This window comes from Vulpes lagopus, chromosome 2, assembly GCF_018345385.1.
Source record: "Vulpes lagopus strain Blue_001 chromosome 2, ASM1834538v1, whole genome shotgun sequence".
NCBI classification, from domain to species: Eukaryota; Metazoa; Chordata; class Mammalia; order Carnivora; family Canidae; genus Vulpes; species Vulpes lagopus.
Genome location: NC_054825.1, coordinates 71,791,810 through 71,807,109, shown reverse-complemented (window position 1 = coordinate 71,807,109; position 15,300 = coordinate 71,791,810).

The following is a 15,300-nucleotide window of genomic DNA, read 5'->3' as shown; positions in this document are numbered from 1 at the left end:
CTTTCTTTCTTTCTTTCTTTCTTTCTTTCTTTCTTTCTTTCTTCTTTCTTTCTTTCTTTCCTTCCACATTTTATTTATTATTGGAGAGAGAGAGAGAGCACAAGCCAGAGGAAGAGCAGAGAAAGGGAGAAGCAGACTCCCCACTGAGCAGGGAGCCTGATACGGGGATCCATCTCAGGACCCTGGGATCATGACCTGAGCCAAAGGCAGATGCTTAACCAACTGAGCCACCCAGGTGCCCCTATATTGATATAGCTTTCTAAGGGAAATTAAGTAATATTTACCCAAATCTTAAATGTCTATACTTTTTTTTAATTTTAAGAACTCATTTATTTTGTATAATAACACAAAGCCCATCAAAAGTGATAAAGTATAAAGAATTGGTACATAATGTCCAGGCTGTTGATATTACCAAGGAAGCAGGAAAATTAACAACCTTCTAAATATTTGTTATCTTCATTTTACATATATGAACATTTTGAAATCTTGTTCTTCAGATTTTCAGTGTAATATCATGATTAGACTTTCCATTTGTGGAAATGTTCAACTGCACAAAAGTAGAACTCATTTAGGAAATTTTAAAAATACATATATTTATCATTATTCAAAATATTGAGTGGATCATATGTCTAAAACCTATTAGGTTGCCATGATTTAGGCCAGTCAACATATTCCATTGCTTTGGTTAGGAATGAGGTTGAATTTAAACAAAACACATGGCTTTATATGAAAGAATGAGTTAAGTTGAATGATTGATTCAAGAACAGCTGTAATTCTTCCCAGGAGGAATGGGAATATATGCTGGGTAGCAAAACAACACTTAATATATTTTAACCCCAGTTTATTTGGAAGAAGTGATTCTAATGTGCTTAAATGAGGTATGATTCTTTTTTTTTTCTTTTTTAATTTGTACTCCAGTATTTTATTTAATACGTGAAGTCTTTCAAAATGATTTTCCATTCAGTTAAAACCCATATATATTATAGCATTTTACACCTAATTATAGTTATGTTAACATTTAAGTGCTCATTGTCAATCTTTTGTACTGTTTGTTGTGATGTTCTTTCACTTATATCCAATGCTAAGCATCCACAACTATCCGAATAATCATGATGTCTTCTGCATTTTAGTAAATGATAGAAACATAGAGATCAATATGGCTGCAGAATCAGAAGAACATTATTGTCCTTACAGTGGCTGTCAGTGGCATACTTAATACCAAGGAGCATGGTTTTAGTCACACACACTTTTACCCCTGTATATACATTGTTCAATCCATTTCAGTTTCCTCCCAGCAATTGCCATGCCTCACTAAACAATAACATACATCTGATGTCACATTGGATGAGCATTCTCAGGAAGGACTAATGGAGAATACCAAATCCAGCCAACGATAATTGTTTCAAGAAAGGGGTTTTTCAGAAGTTTCATCCGTTGATTTCGAGGGCCCTGATAGATATCAAACAGCACAGAAAATTCCCCATCTGAATCAAGGCATTTTGATTGATGACTTAGTAAATGATGCCTATGCGGGAGAATCTGAGTTTTCCCTACCAGCATTCAAAAGAGGGGGGGAATTCACACGGTTATTTGAGAAACCTGTATTCCTGGAAATGCAATACATTATAATCTATCAAACATATTTACTGAAGTCTTACTATGAGGGTTACTGTACTACCATCATAGAACAAGAGAAAACTGTGAAAACAGGAATCAGGGAGAACTAGAAACAGGCCTAAAAGCCAAAGCAGGTCAACTCCATGTCACTCTCCTTTAAAGAGGTGATTCATATTAATTCATGTTCTCAGACCATGATTGTTCTTTAAGCCTACCCTATCAGGGGCACCAGAGTGGCTCAGTCTGCGAAACATGCAACTATTGATCTTGGGGTTGTAGTTTTGTGCTCCATGTTGGTTGTAGACATTGCTTTAAAAATCTTTTTTTTTTAATAAATTTATTTTTTACTGGTGTTCAATTTACCAACATACAGAATAACACCCAGTGTTCATCCCGTCAGTGCCCCCTTCAGTGCCCGTCACCCATTCACCCCCACCCCCCGCCCTCCTCCCCTTCCACCACCCCTAGTTCGTTTCCCAGAGTTAGGAGTCTTTATGTTCTGTCTCCCTTTCTGATATTTCCCACACATTTCTTCTCCCTTCCCTTATATTCCCTTTCACTATTATTTATATTCCCCAAATTAATGAGAACATATAATGTTTGTCCTTATCCGATTGACTTACTTCACTCAGCATAATACCCTCCAGTTCCATCCACATTGAAGCAAATGGTGGGTATTTGTCGTTTCTAATGGCTGAGTAATATTCCCTTGTATACATAAACCACATCTTCTTTATCCACTCATCTTTCGATGGACACCGAGGCTCCTTCCACAGTTTGGCTATTGTGGCCATTGCTGCTCTAAACATTGGGGTGCAGGTGTCCCGGCATTTCATTGCATCTGAATCTTTGGGGTAAATCCCCAACAGTGCAATTGCTGGGTCGTAGGGCAGGTCTATTTTTAACTCTTTGAGGAACCTCCACGCAGTTTTCCAGAGTGGCTGCACCAGTTCACATTCCCACCAACAGTGCAAGAGGGTTCCCTTTTCTCTGCATCCTCTCCAACATTTGTGGTTTCCTGCCTTCTTAATTTCCCCATTCTCACTGGTGTGAGGTGGCATCTCATTGTGGTTTTGATTTGTATTTCCCTGATGGCAAGTGATGCAGAGCATTTTCTCATGTGCATGTTGGCCATGTCTATGTCTTCCTCTGTGAGATTTCTCTTCATGTCTTTTGCCCATTTCATGATTGGATTGTTTGTTTCTTTGGTGTTGAGTAGAGGAAGACACAAAGAGATGGAAAAATATTCCATGCTCATGGATTGGCAGAATTAATATTGTGAAAATGTCAATGTTACCCAGGGCAATTTACACATTTAATGCAATCCCTGTCAAAATACCATGGGCTTTCTTCAGAGAGTTAGAACAAATTATTTTAAGATTTGTGTGGAAAAAAAAAAAAAAAAAGATTTGTGTGGAATCAGAAAAGACCCCGAATAGCCAGGGGAATTTTAGAAAAGAAAAATTTTAGAAAAGAAATATCTGGGGGCATCACAATGCCAGATTTCAGGTTGTACTGCAAAGCTGTGGTCATCAAGACAGTGTGGCACTGGCACAAAAACAGACATATAGATCAATGGAACAGAAGAGACAACCCAGAAGTGGACCCTGAACTTTATGGTCAACTAATATTCGATAAAGGAGGAAAGACTATCCATTGGAAGAAAGACAGTCTCTTCAATAAATGGTGCTGGGAAAATTGGACATCCACATGCAGAAGAATGAAACTAGACCACTCTCTTTCCCCATACACAAAGATAAACTCAAAATGGATGAAAGATCTAAATTTGAGACAAGATTCCATCAAAATCCTAGAGGAGAACACAGGCAACACCCTTTTTGAACTCGGCCACAGTAACTTCTTGCAAGATACATCCACGAAGGCAAAAGAAACAAAAGCAAAAATGAACTATTGGGACTTCATCAAGATAAGAAGCTTTTGCACAGCAAAGGATACAGCCCACAAAACTAAAAGACAGCCTACAGAATGGGAGAAGATATTTGCAAATGGTGTATCAGATAAAGGGCTAGTTTCCAAGATCTATAAAGAACTTATTAAACTCAGCACCAAAGAAACAAACAATCCAATCATGAAATGAGATATGATTCTAATAGTGTTTCTATGCAAGGAGCATCCTATATACTGATAAAAGAGAACATCTTTATACCACAATATTATTTCATTAAAAACTAAGTCATCAAGAAAAGAAATCCACTCAATATTCTGAATAATGTCTATACTTTTTTTTTTTAATAATTTTTTTAAACTTTTATTTATTTATGATAGTCACGAGAGAGAGAGAGAGAGAGAGAGAGAGAGAGGCAGAGACACAGGCAGAGGGAGAAGCAGGCTCCATGCACCGGGAGCCTGATGTGGGATTCGATCCCGGGTCTCCAGGATCTCACCCTGGGCCAAAGGCAGGCGCCAAACCGCTGCGCCACCCAGGGATCCCGAATAATGTCTATACTTTTGAATCAGCCATTTCACTTCTCGATATTCTAATGCAAATAACCAAACATGTAAAATTAAATTTATACAAGTATATCCATTGTACTGGTAGTTACAATAGCAAAATATCAGAAACTACATAAATGTCCAGAAATAAGGGACTAAATAGATATATTATGGGACATGCATTCAATAGAAAACTATGCAAATGTGAAAAAGAATGAAGTAGCCTTACATAAGCTGATATGGAACAATCTCCAAACTATATCATTAAATGGAACAAGTAAGGTACAGAACAGTGTGAACAGTATGCTACCTTTGTATAAGGAGTGTGTGTGGGGGAGAATATATATGAATTTGTTTGTGTTTGCATAGAATATTTCTGGGAAGTTATGGCTTCTGTGTAGGGAAATTCAGTGACTGGGTATATGGCTCTTTTTTTCTGTATATCCTTTAGTATCTTTATACCATGACAATATAGTGTTATTATTTGAAAAATAACAAAAACTTGCAAGAGAAAAAAAAGGCTGACTAAGGGGCATCTGGGTGGCTCAGTTGGTTAAGTGACTGCCTTTAGCTCAGGTCATGATCTCAGGGTCCTGGGATAGAGCCCCGCATGAGGTCTCCCTGCTCAGTGGGGAGCCTGCTCCTCCCTCTCTCTCTGCCTCTCCCCCCAGCTTGTGTGCGCTCTCTCTCTGTCTCTCTCTGTCTCTCTCTGTGTCTCTGTCTCTCCTTCTTAAATGAATAAATATTAAAAGAAAAGGCTAACCAGAAGACTGTTTTCCCCACTGTGAGCCTCTGACCTATGGGAGGGCGATGGGGAGTTGTAGTCTGGTATTCCTTCTGGAGTTTGTTTCACTTTTGGTACTGGCAAAGACAATCTTCTCTTTCCTGATGTAATTCCCAGGGAGCTCCACAAATACTCACTTATGGGCAGTATTTCAGTTGGGGCACTTTTGCAGGAGCCCATAATGAGACACAGACTGCTGTGTTTTGACTGAACTGGGAAAAGGAGAGATGCAAGGAAGTTGGAGGGACAAGTGGCCAGAAAGTTCTGTCCTGCTTTCCACTGCATCCACACCTTTCAATGTCCCAGCCTCCGCCAGAAAAACTAGCTAGTGTGTACCCAGGAAGGATTCATTAATTCATTTGTGACACAAATCTTAATTGAGCACTATTATGCATCAGGAATTGTAATAGGCATTAGTAATGGAGTAATACATTAGATAGATGTGTCCTTGCCATCAAGGAGCTTATATTCTGGCAGGGGAAACAGTATCATGTGCTTACACTATTAATTATCTACTTGCTATTGTGATAACAAGCTCTGAGTTCTTGGACCTAGGTGTAGAAGTCAGGGAAGGTTTTCTAAAGCAATAGCTAAGCTGAGAAACTAGAAAGATAGGTAGGCAATGGGGCAAGGGTGGGCTGGGATGGGAGGATCAAGAACAGCATGTGTAAAGACCTTCAGGGAGCAATTGAAGGAAGGTCATGAGACTGGAACACAGATTGTGATGAGGAGAGGTAAAGTAAGGGCTAAATCTTGCAGAGTTGAGTTAAGGATTTTAAATTTTATCTTCAGAGTTCTGGGAAGCTATTGAATGGGACTTTAAACAAGGGAGAAACAATCACACAAGCATTTTTAAAATACTACACTGGCTAAAATTGAGAAAATTATTTAAAGGGAGCCAAAGTGAAAAAGAGAGGACTAGTAAGAGAGTGCCATAATGATTCAAGCGAGAGATGATGGTGGGTGGCTTGGTCAGGGGAGTGATGGTGAAGATAGAGGTGGTCATATTTGACAGAAATGCAGGAAGTTAAATTGACAAGACATGCTAAAGGTTAGGATATCGGGGGCAAAGAAGAAAAGACATTCAGCATGACTCCCAGGTTTAAATAAACTAATTATGCTGGTACCTTGTTTTACAAAGCATTTTCACATACATCATCTCATCCGATCTGAACTTCAATTGTATGAACTAAGTGAGGGATCATTATTCCTGATTTATGGGTGAGAAAACAAGTCTAGAGAGTAAACATGTTTATTTTAATGAATGAACTAATGAGTAAACCAATTAACATTCTGCCTCCTTCCAGAAAGAATTTAAGACAACTAACAATAAAACATGATGTTTCAGAAGGGTATATATTGGAGTGCCTGGCTGGCTCAGTCAATAGAGCATATGACTCTTGATCTTAGTCATGAGTTCAAGCCGCACATTGGCAGAGTGTAATTTTTTTTTTAAAAAGAGCATATATTAAAAAGATGCAAAAGATGAACAATGAATAGGTAAAACAGCAAAAATGAGCCTAAAAATGCACATTATAACCTACCTATAAACATGGTGTCCATACACTAGAAATTTAATTCTAAGCCTCCCAGGATCAGATGCTTTCTCAAGATCTCACAGTTTTTGGTACAGACTGGACTCAGATCTAGGTCAGGTCCAGTTCAGGTCCACCTCAGGTCCCATACATTTGATTTCATTATTAGCCTGTACTTGAAACTATCACTAGGAAAGTCTCTCTATTCAATCTTCTTTTAAAATCTCTCAAGTACTTCTGCTTCTAGATAGAATATCTAGCTTGATATTATCACTCCCTGTTTATCATAACTAGAAAAGCTGAATAAGATATTTCAAATCTCTGCCTGAAGGCACCAAAGCAGAAAGGATTTGAAGGATTGAGATCTCAGGGAGAAGAGAAGCACAGAGAAGTGAGCCTGACAGCATGCTACTTTTCCCTTTAGGACACTTGCTGATTCACAATACGTAGCTGACAGCCTGAGAATCTAAGCAGATCTTTGGACAATCTCACAGACTGGAGGCTAAAAATTTGAGTTTCACGGTCACCAGGAATGAAAGTTCCCAAGAAACATCCCGGGGTTTTCAGTTGGTACCCCTGAAGGACTGTTCCCCAGGAGTAAAGGTAATAGGAAATAGACCAACACTTACAAAGACTGAAATCCGGTTTTGCTTGTTTGTTTATTTTTAGGCAATCAATGGATATTTTTATTCCTGCTGACATTGTTATGGATGCTATTGTTATCATTACTTTGTATCTAACAAAGTTATAAATGTTAGAACAGCATAGAAAAACATTTTTGTAGTTGAAAACACATACCATAAAACTTATCATCTTAAACTATTTTTTTTTTTTTTGAGAGAGAGAGAGAGAGAGCAGACACATGGGCACGTGTAGGGATGAGGGGGATGAGCAGAGGGAAAGAGAGAATCTTTTTTTTTTCTCGTTTGATTCTCATACTATAACTATCTTTTTTTTTCTTTTTTAAGTTTTTATTTAAATTGCAGTTAGTTAATGTACAGTGTAATATTAGTGTCAGCTGTACAATTTAGTGCTTCAACACTTACATACAATACCCAGTGCTCATCATAACAGTTGTACTCCTTAATTCCCACCACCCATTCAACCCATCCCACCATCCACCTCCCCTCTGGTAACCAACAGTTTGTTCTCTACAGTTAAGAGTCTATTTCTTGGTTTGCCTCTCTTTTTCCCTTTGCTTATTTGTTTTGTTTAAATTTCACATATGAGTGAAATCACTGGTTCATTTCACTTAGCATAATCTCTAGTTCCATCCACGTCATTGCAGATGGCAAGATTTCATTTTTTATGGCTAAGTAATATTCCATTCTGTATATATATATATTTTAAGTAAATAAACCTTTATTCACATTCCAATTTTAACAAATCATATCCATATTCATGTTTCCATACAGTAATTTACATAAAAATGCTAAATTTTAAATATACTTTATTTAAAAAAATTTTTTTAAACATTTTATTTATTCATAGAGACACAGAGAGAGAGATGCAGAGACACAGGCAGAGGGAGAAGCAGGCTCCACGCAGGGAGCCCGACACGGGACTCGATCCCAGGTCTCCAGGATCACACCCTGGACTGAAGGCGGCACTAAACCCACTGAGCCACCAGGGCTGCCCTAAAAAAGTACTTTAAAATAGATACCAGTCACAGTAGCTAGAGGGAAAATATATATAAAATATGTGCTCTAGTACATAAAATCAAACTTTTTAAAGTGAAATTTAAGGAAATTGTAAGTTATCACATCAATTACATATAGAAATACAAATACACCTCCACAGATCATTAACTTTCCCCTAACAATGGCAGGACTTTCAAAATCCTAATAGAACCAACCTGGTTTCTTTAAGAAGTCAATGTCACACAGGAAAAGAATTAAAAAATAAAATAAAAAGAGGTGGACATTTTAGATTAAGAGGCTGAAGAAACATAATCAAGTAAAATGCATCAGTCTTGATTGAGCCCTGGTTCAAAAACAATTAGACATTTTGCATATAAGGTGACATCGTAGTTTTGATTTAGAGTGCATATATTTTTTTAAATTAGTGTTTTTTTAAAATTTATCTTTTAGTGGTGTTCAGTTTACCAACATACAGAATAACCCCCAGTGCCTGTCACCCATTCACCCCCCCACCCCCTTCCACCACCCCTAGTTCATTTCCCAGAGTTAGGAGTCTTTATGTTCTGTCTCCCTTTCTGATATTTCCCACACATTTCTTCTCCCTTCCCTTATATTCCCTTTCACTATTATTTATATTCCCCAAATTAATGAGAACATACAATGTTTGTCCTTCTCCGATTGACTTACTTCACTCAGCATAATACCCTCCAGTTCCATCCACATTGAAGCAAATGGTGGGTATTTGTCATTTCTAATGGCTGAGTAATATTTCCTTGTATACATAAACCACATCTTCTTTATCCATTCATCTTTCGATGGTCACCGAGGCTCCTTCCACAGTTTGGCTATTGGGGCCATTGCTGCTAGAAACATTGGGGTGTGGGTGTCCCGGCGTTTCATTGCATCTGTATCTTTGGGGTAAATCCCCAACAGTGCAATTGCTGGGTCGTAGGGCAGGTCTATTTTTAACTCTTTGAGGAAGCTCCACACAGTTTTCCAGAGTGGCTGCACCAGTTCGCATTCCCACCAACAGTGTAAGAGGGTTCCCTTTTCTCCGCATCCTCTCCAACATTTGTGGTTTCCTGCCTTGTTAATTTTCCCCATTCTCACTGGTGTGAGGTGGTATCTCATTGTGGTTTTGATTTGTATTTCCCTGATGGCAAGTGATGCAGAGCATTTTCTCATGTGCATGTTGGCCATGTCTATGTCTTCCTCTGTGAGATTTCTCTTCAAGTCTTTTGCCCATTTCATGATTGGATTGTTTGCTTCTTTGGTGTTGAGTTTAATAAGTTCTTTATAGATCTTGGAAACTACCTTTATCTGATATGTCATTTGCAAATATCTTCTCCCATTCTGTAGGTTGTCTTTGAGTTTTGTTGACTGTATCCTTTGCTGTGCAAAAGCTTCTTATCTTGATGAAGTCCCAATAGTTCATTTTTGCTTTTGTTTCTTTTGCCTTCGTGGATGTATCTTGCAAGAAGTTACTGTGGCCGAGTTCAAAAAGGGTGTTGCCTGTGTTCTCCTCTAGGATTTTGATGGAATCTTGTCTCAAATTTAGATCTTTCATCCATTTTGAGTTTATCTTTGTGTATGGGGAAAGAGAGTGGTCTAGTTTCATTCTTCTGCATGTGGATGTCCAATTTTCCCAGCACCATTTATTGAAGAGACTGTCTTTCTTCCAATGGATAGTCTTTCCTCCTTTATCAAATATTAGTTGATCATAAAGTTCAGGGTCCACTTCTGGGTTCTCTATTCTGTTCCATTGATCTATGTGTCTGTTTTGTGCCAGTACCACACTGTCTTGATGACCACAGCTTTGCAGTACAACCTGAAATCTGGCATTGTGATGCCCCCAGCTATGGTTTTCTTTTTTAAAATTCCGCTGGCTATTCGGGGTCTTTTCTGATTCCACACAAATCTTAAAATAATTTGTTCTAACTCTCTGAAGAAAGTCCATGGTATTTTGATAGGGATTGCATTAAACGTGTAAATTGCCCTGGGTAACATTGACATTTTCTTTGAATAAATACCCAGTAGTGGGATTACTGTGTCATATGTTAATTCTATTTTTAACTTTTTGAGGAACCTCCATATGGTTTTCCACAGTGGCTGTACCAATTTACATTCTTGTCAACCAAGAGTTCCTTTTTTCTCCACATCCTAGCCAACAGTTGTTTCTTATATTTTTCATTTTAGCAATTCTGACAGGTTTAAGGTGATGTCTCATTTGGTTTTGATTTACATTTCTCTGATGACCAGGCATGTTGAGCCATCCATAAGTCTTCTCTGGAAAAATGTCTATTTGGGTCCTCAGCCCATTTGTCAGTTTCTTTGGTGTTTAGATGTATAAGTCCTTTATTTATATTTTGAATATTATCCTTTTATCAGATATATAATTTGCAGATATATTCTCCCATTCAGTAGGTTTCCTTTTGTTTTGTTGATGGTTTCCTTCACTGTGCAAAAGATCCCAAATACCCAAGTCAATCTTGAGAAAGAACAGGGCTGGAGTAATCACATTCCCAGATTTCAAGATATATTACAAAGTTGTAACCAATAAAGTATGATACGGCACAAAAATAGACATATAGATCAATATAGCTGAATAAAGTTCCCAGAAATAAACCCACCATTATGTGGTCAGTTAATCTACAACAAAGGAGGCAAGAATATACAATAGGAAAAAGACAGTCTTTTCAACAAATGGTGTTGGGAAAACCATACAACTACATGCAAAAGAATGAAACTGGACCACTATCTTATATCATACACAAAAATCAACTCAAAGTGGATTAGAGACCTAAACGTGAGACCTGAAACTGTAAAATTCCTAGTAGAAAACACAGCTAGCAATCTCTTTGTCATCAGCTTTAGAAACATTTTTCTAGACATGTCTCCTTGGGTAAAGGAACAAAAAGCAAAATTAAACTACACCAAGACACTACTATTTTGAGACGACACCAAAATAAAGAGCTTTTGCATGATGAAGAAACCATCAACAAAACAAAAGACAACCCATCAAATGGGAGAAGATATCTGCAAATTAAATTCTGACTTTTGATACCATAGTAAATTCTGCCTACCTGAGTCTAAATCTGCATAGAGACTTAGATTCTTAAAGTTTGAAAGACATCAGAGTTCAATAGGTCAATATTTTAGAATGCACAGAAATCTCTTATGCAGATGCCTAGTTTGGCATTGAATATCTCAAAGTAACGGAGAGCTTACTAGCTCCAAAGTTTGCCAATTTTGTGGTAGACTGTTCTACTTTGCAAATATCTTTAAACACTGAAAACCAAATCTGCAACCTTATAACTTCCACCCATTGATATTTGTTCTTTCACCTAGAAGAGCAGATACCAAATTTCTTTCTTTCCCCATAGAATGATTGGTTTAGCGCTACCTTCAGCCCAGGGTGTGATACTCGAGACCGGGGATCAAGTTCCACGTCAGGCTCCCTGCATGGAGCCTACCTCTCTCTCTGTGTGTTTCTCATGAATAAATAAACAAAATCTTTTTTTTAATGAATTTATTTTTTATTGGTGTTCAATTTACCAACATACAGAATAACACCCAGTGCTCATCCCATCAAGTGCCCCCCTCAGTGCCCGTCACCCATTCACACCCACCCCCTACCCTCCTCCCCTTCCACCACCCCTAGTTCATTTCCCAGAGTTAGGAGTCTTTATGTTCTGTCTCCCTTTCTGATATTTCCCACACATTTCTTCTCCCTTCCCTTATATTCCCTTTCACTATTATTTATATTCCCCAAATTAATGAGAACATATAATGTTTGTCCTTATCCGATTGACTTACTTCACTCAGCATAATACCCTCCAGTTCCATCCACGTTGAAGCAAATGGTGGGTATTTGTCGTTTCTAATGGCTGAGGAATATTCCATTGTATACATAAACCACATCTTCTTTATCCATTCATCTTTTGATGGACACCGAGGCTCCTTCCACAGTTTGGCTACTGTGGCCATTGCTGCTAGAAACCTCAGGGTGCAGGTGTCCCGGCATTTCATTGCATCTGTATCTTTGGGGTAAATCCCCAACAGTGCAATTGCTGGGTCGTAGGGCAGGTGTATTTTTAACTGGAAAGAGAGAATCTTAAAGAGGCTTCATGCTCAGTGCGGAGCCCAAAGCAGGACTAAGTCACATGACCATGAAATCATGACCTGAGCTGAAATCAAGAGTTTGACACTTAACCGACCAAGCCACCCAGGCGCCCGAATCATTTTAACCATTTTTAAGTATACGGTTTAGTAGTGTTCAGTATGTTTACATTGTTGTGAAAGAGATCTCAAGATTCTGACTCTTTCCCTCTTGCAGAACTGAAACTGTGTACCAATTAAACTACAACTCTTCCTTGCCCCTTCATCTCAGGCTCAGGACCACCCCCTGAGCCAAAGGTAGACACTCAACTGCTGAGCCACCCAGGCAACCCCCCACTTTCCATTCTTTTGGATAATATACCCAGAAGTGGGATTGCTGAATCATATGGTTGTACTATCCTAAACTTTTTGAGGAACTGCTATACTGTTTTCCACACTGGTTGCACCATTTTACCATCCTACCAACAATACACAAGAATTCTAATTTCTCCACATTCCCACCAATATTTGTTATTTTCTGTTTTTCTTTTAATAGCCATCCTAATAGGTATAAGGTAATATCTTGGTGTAGGGCTTTTTTAGAAGTATAGTCGACATACAATGTTGCATTAGATTCAGGTGTACAGTATAGAGATTGGACAGGTCTTTATATTATGCTATGCTCACCACAAGTGTAGCTACCATCTGTCACCACATGATGCTATTACAATACTGTTGGCTATATTCCCTATGGTGTACCTTTTATTCCTGTGACTTATTCATTCCATAACCAGAAACCTGTATCTCCCACTCCCTTTCACCCATTTTTCTCATTTCTCCACTCTCCTCCCCTCTGGCAACCATCAGGTTGTTCTCTCTATTTATGGTTCTGTTTGCTTTGTCTGTTTGTTCTTTGACTCCATATGGTATTTGTCTTTCTCTCTGACTTATTTCATTTGGCATAATCCTCTCTAGGTCCATCCATGTTGTCACAAGTGGTAAGATATCATTCTTTTTATGGCTAAATAATATTCCTCTGTGTGTGTGTGTGTGTGTGTGTGTGTGTGTGTGTGATATCTTTTTTTATACATTCGTGTGTGGATGGACACTTACATTGCTTCCATATCTTGGCTATTGACTCTAATGCTACAATAAACATAGCAGTGGATATATCATTTTGAACTAACATTTTTTTTTGAACTAACATTTTAGTTTAGTTTAATTCCAGGAGTGGAATCACTGTATTGTGTGGCATTTACTTTTAATATCTCAATGTAATTTTGATTTACATTTTTCTCATGATTAATGATATTAAGCATCTTTTTGTATGCTTTTTGGCCATTTGTATATCATCTTTGGAGAAATGTGTATTCAAATCCTTTGCCTTGTTAGCTTTGTTTATTGCTCTGTAACTTGGGCCTAGAAAATTCAGTACGTAGGTACTCAGTAAATGTTAAATAAATAGTTGAAAGACACCTTGACATTCAGGGAAGGCTTTAGCTCAGAGGAATGACTCCACTGGGAATTGCAAGCTCCTATGACAGACAAGGGTGGAGAACTATTTGTCCTTTAAGTGAATCTCCAATCACATGAAGTTTGCTCAGCTCTGCAAAATAGAAACTACTTTAAACACTTACATTGCAGGCGATGACTATAATCCAAGACTTAGAGGAAACAGATGCCTACTGGTGATCACTGTCCAAACTCTTTATAGACTCCCTGACTGAAGCTCTTCATCCCTTGGCTCTAGCCTTACTTTTTCCTGCTACTTAGCTCTTCCAGCTCTGATCTCTAGCTATCTGACTGACTTGCAGTTCCTGACTGCTTTGCTCCACCCCAACCCCTTAGATCCTGAGTCTCTTCGGCTAGCTCCCGGTCTTTCAGGTTTTAGCTTAAATGCCACTCCCTCCAGGAAGCTTTCCTTGACTCACAATCCCAAGATTAGACAAGCTGCCCCTCTCCGTGCTCCCATAACATCCTACACTCACTCCAACAGTAGTTCTCACCACTCTGTTATAACCTCCTGTTCATTTTTCTTCTCCACATGCTTAGACTTGAGGTCCTTGAGGACAGGCACTGGTCCTTTTTGTGTCCTCAGTGCCTAGCTCAGGCCTGGCCCCTAGTAGAAACTCTGTGAATATTTGCTGAGTGAGAGAATTAATGAATGTAGTGTTAAGGTCAAGATTCAAGAAAGCGTCTGAGGGTGTGGTAGTTGAAATGTTCTAAGTACTTTAGAGGTCACTGTCTCTGCAAGATATTCTCATCCACAATGTTTTCCTGAAAACATGTTTCATGATTGTTAGGCAACAGTTACAGAATGAAATAATTATATGCTACTTCCTGACCCCTGCTGTCAGGGTTCTCCTAGTTCTCAGCCTATTCCTTAATAGGACCTCAACCTGCTATGTAATTCTCACCATACCCTTTTCTTTCCTTCTGATCAATTACACTTACCCTTTTATTTATATATAATAGAAGTATTTATTTAATGTGTGTGCATTTAATATATGCCTAACATGGCTGTCTCAGTCATGTAGCTAGTTCCTGGAGGGCAGGTGCATCATGCCTTTCTCCATCTCGAACTTGGCACAGTGCCATGAGAAATCAGGTCCCTCTGAGAAGAGACAATGATTGGAGTTGCTTTGTGTACAGAAGGAGCATGCACACAAGCTACAACCAATAGAAAGGTCTGAAAGTACTTCATTTCCTACCAAAAATCTATTTCACTGCATTATTCAACTGGCTTTATCTCTGAACCATGGTCATTCCAGGTCCATCCAGCACCACAATGCACTGGCAGACTTCAAGCCAAGAGGCTGGAACTGTTAAGAGGAACATCTTGGATATGATATGGAAAGAGATTCAAAGGAAGGCCAAGTGGGAGATCTTGTAGGTTTTTTTTCCCCATGATATGAAGAAAGTGGGTAGTATGTAGGAACGTTTACAAGGGTTTTGGTTTTCCTGACCAGATCATGACTGACACATCATCTGTAAATATCTTATTTACCTGTTGATGTGTCTATTATCTGTATCCTACCTCCTTACATAGAATGTAAGCTCCATGGGGGCAGAGCCTTTGCTTTGTTTACTGTTTTCTCCCCTACATTCAGAACAGTGCCTGGCACATACTAGGCACTCAGTAATTCAGCCTTGAATGGACTCAGGCATTGAA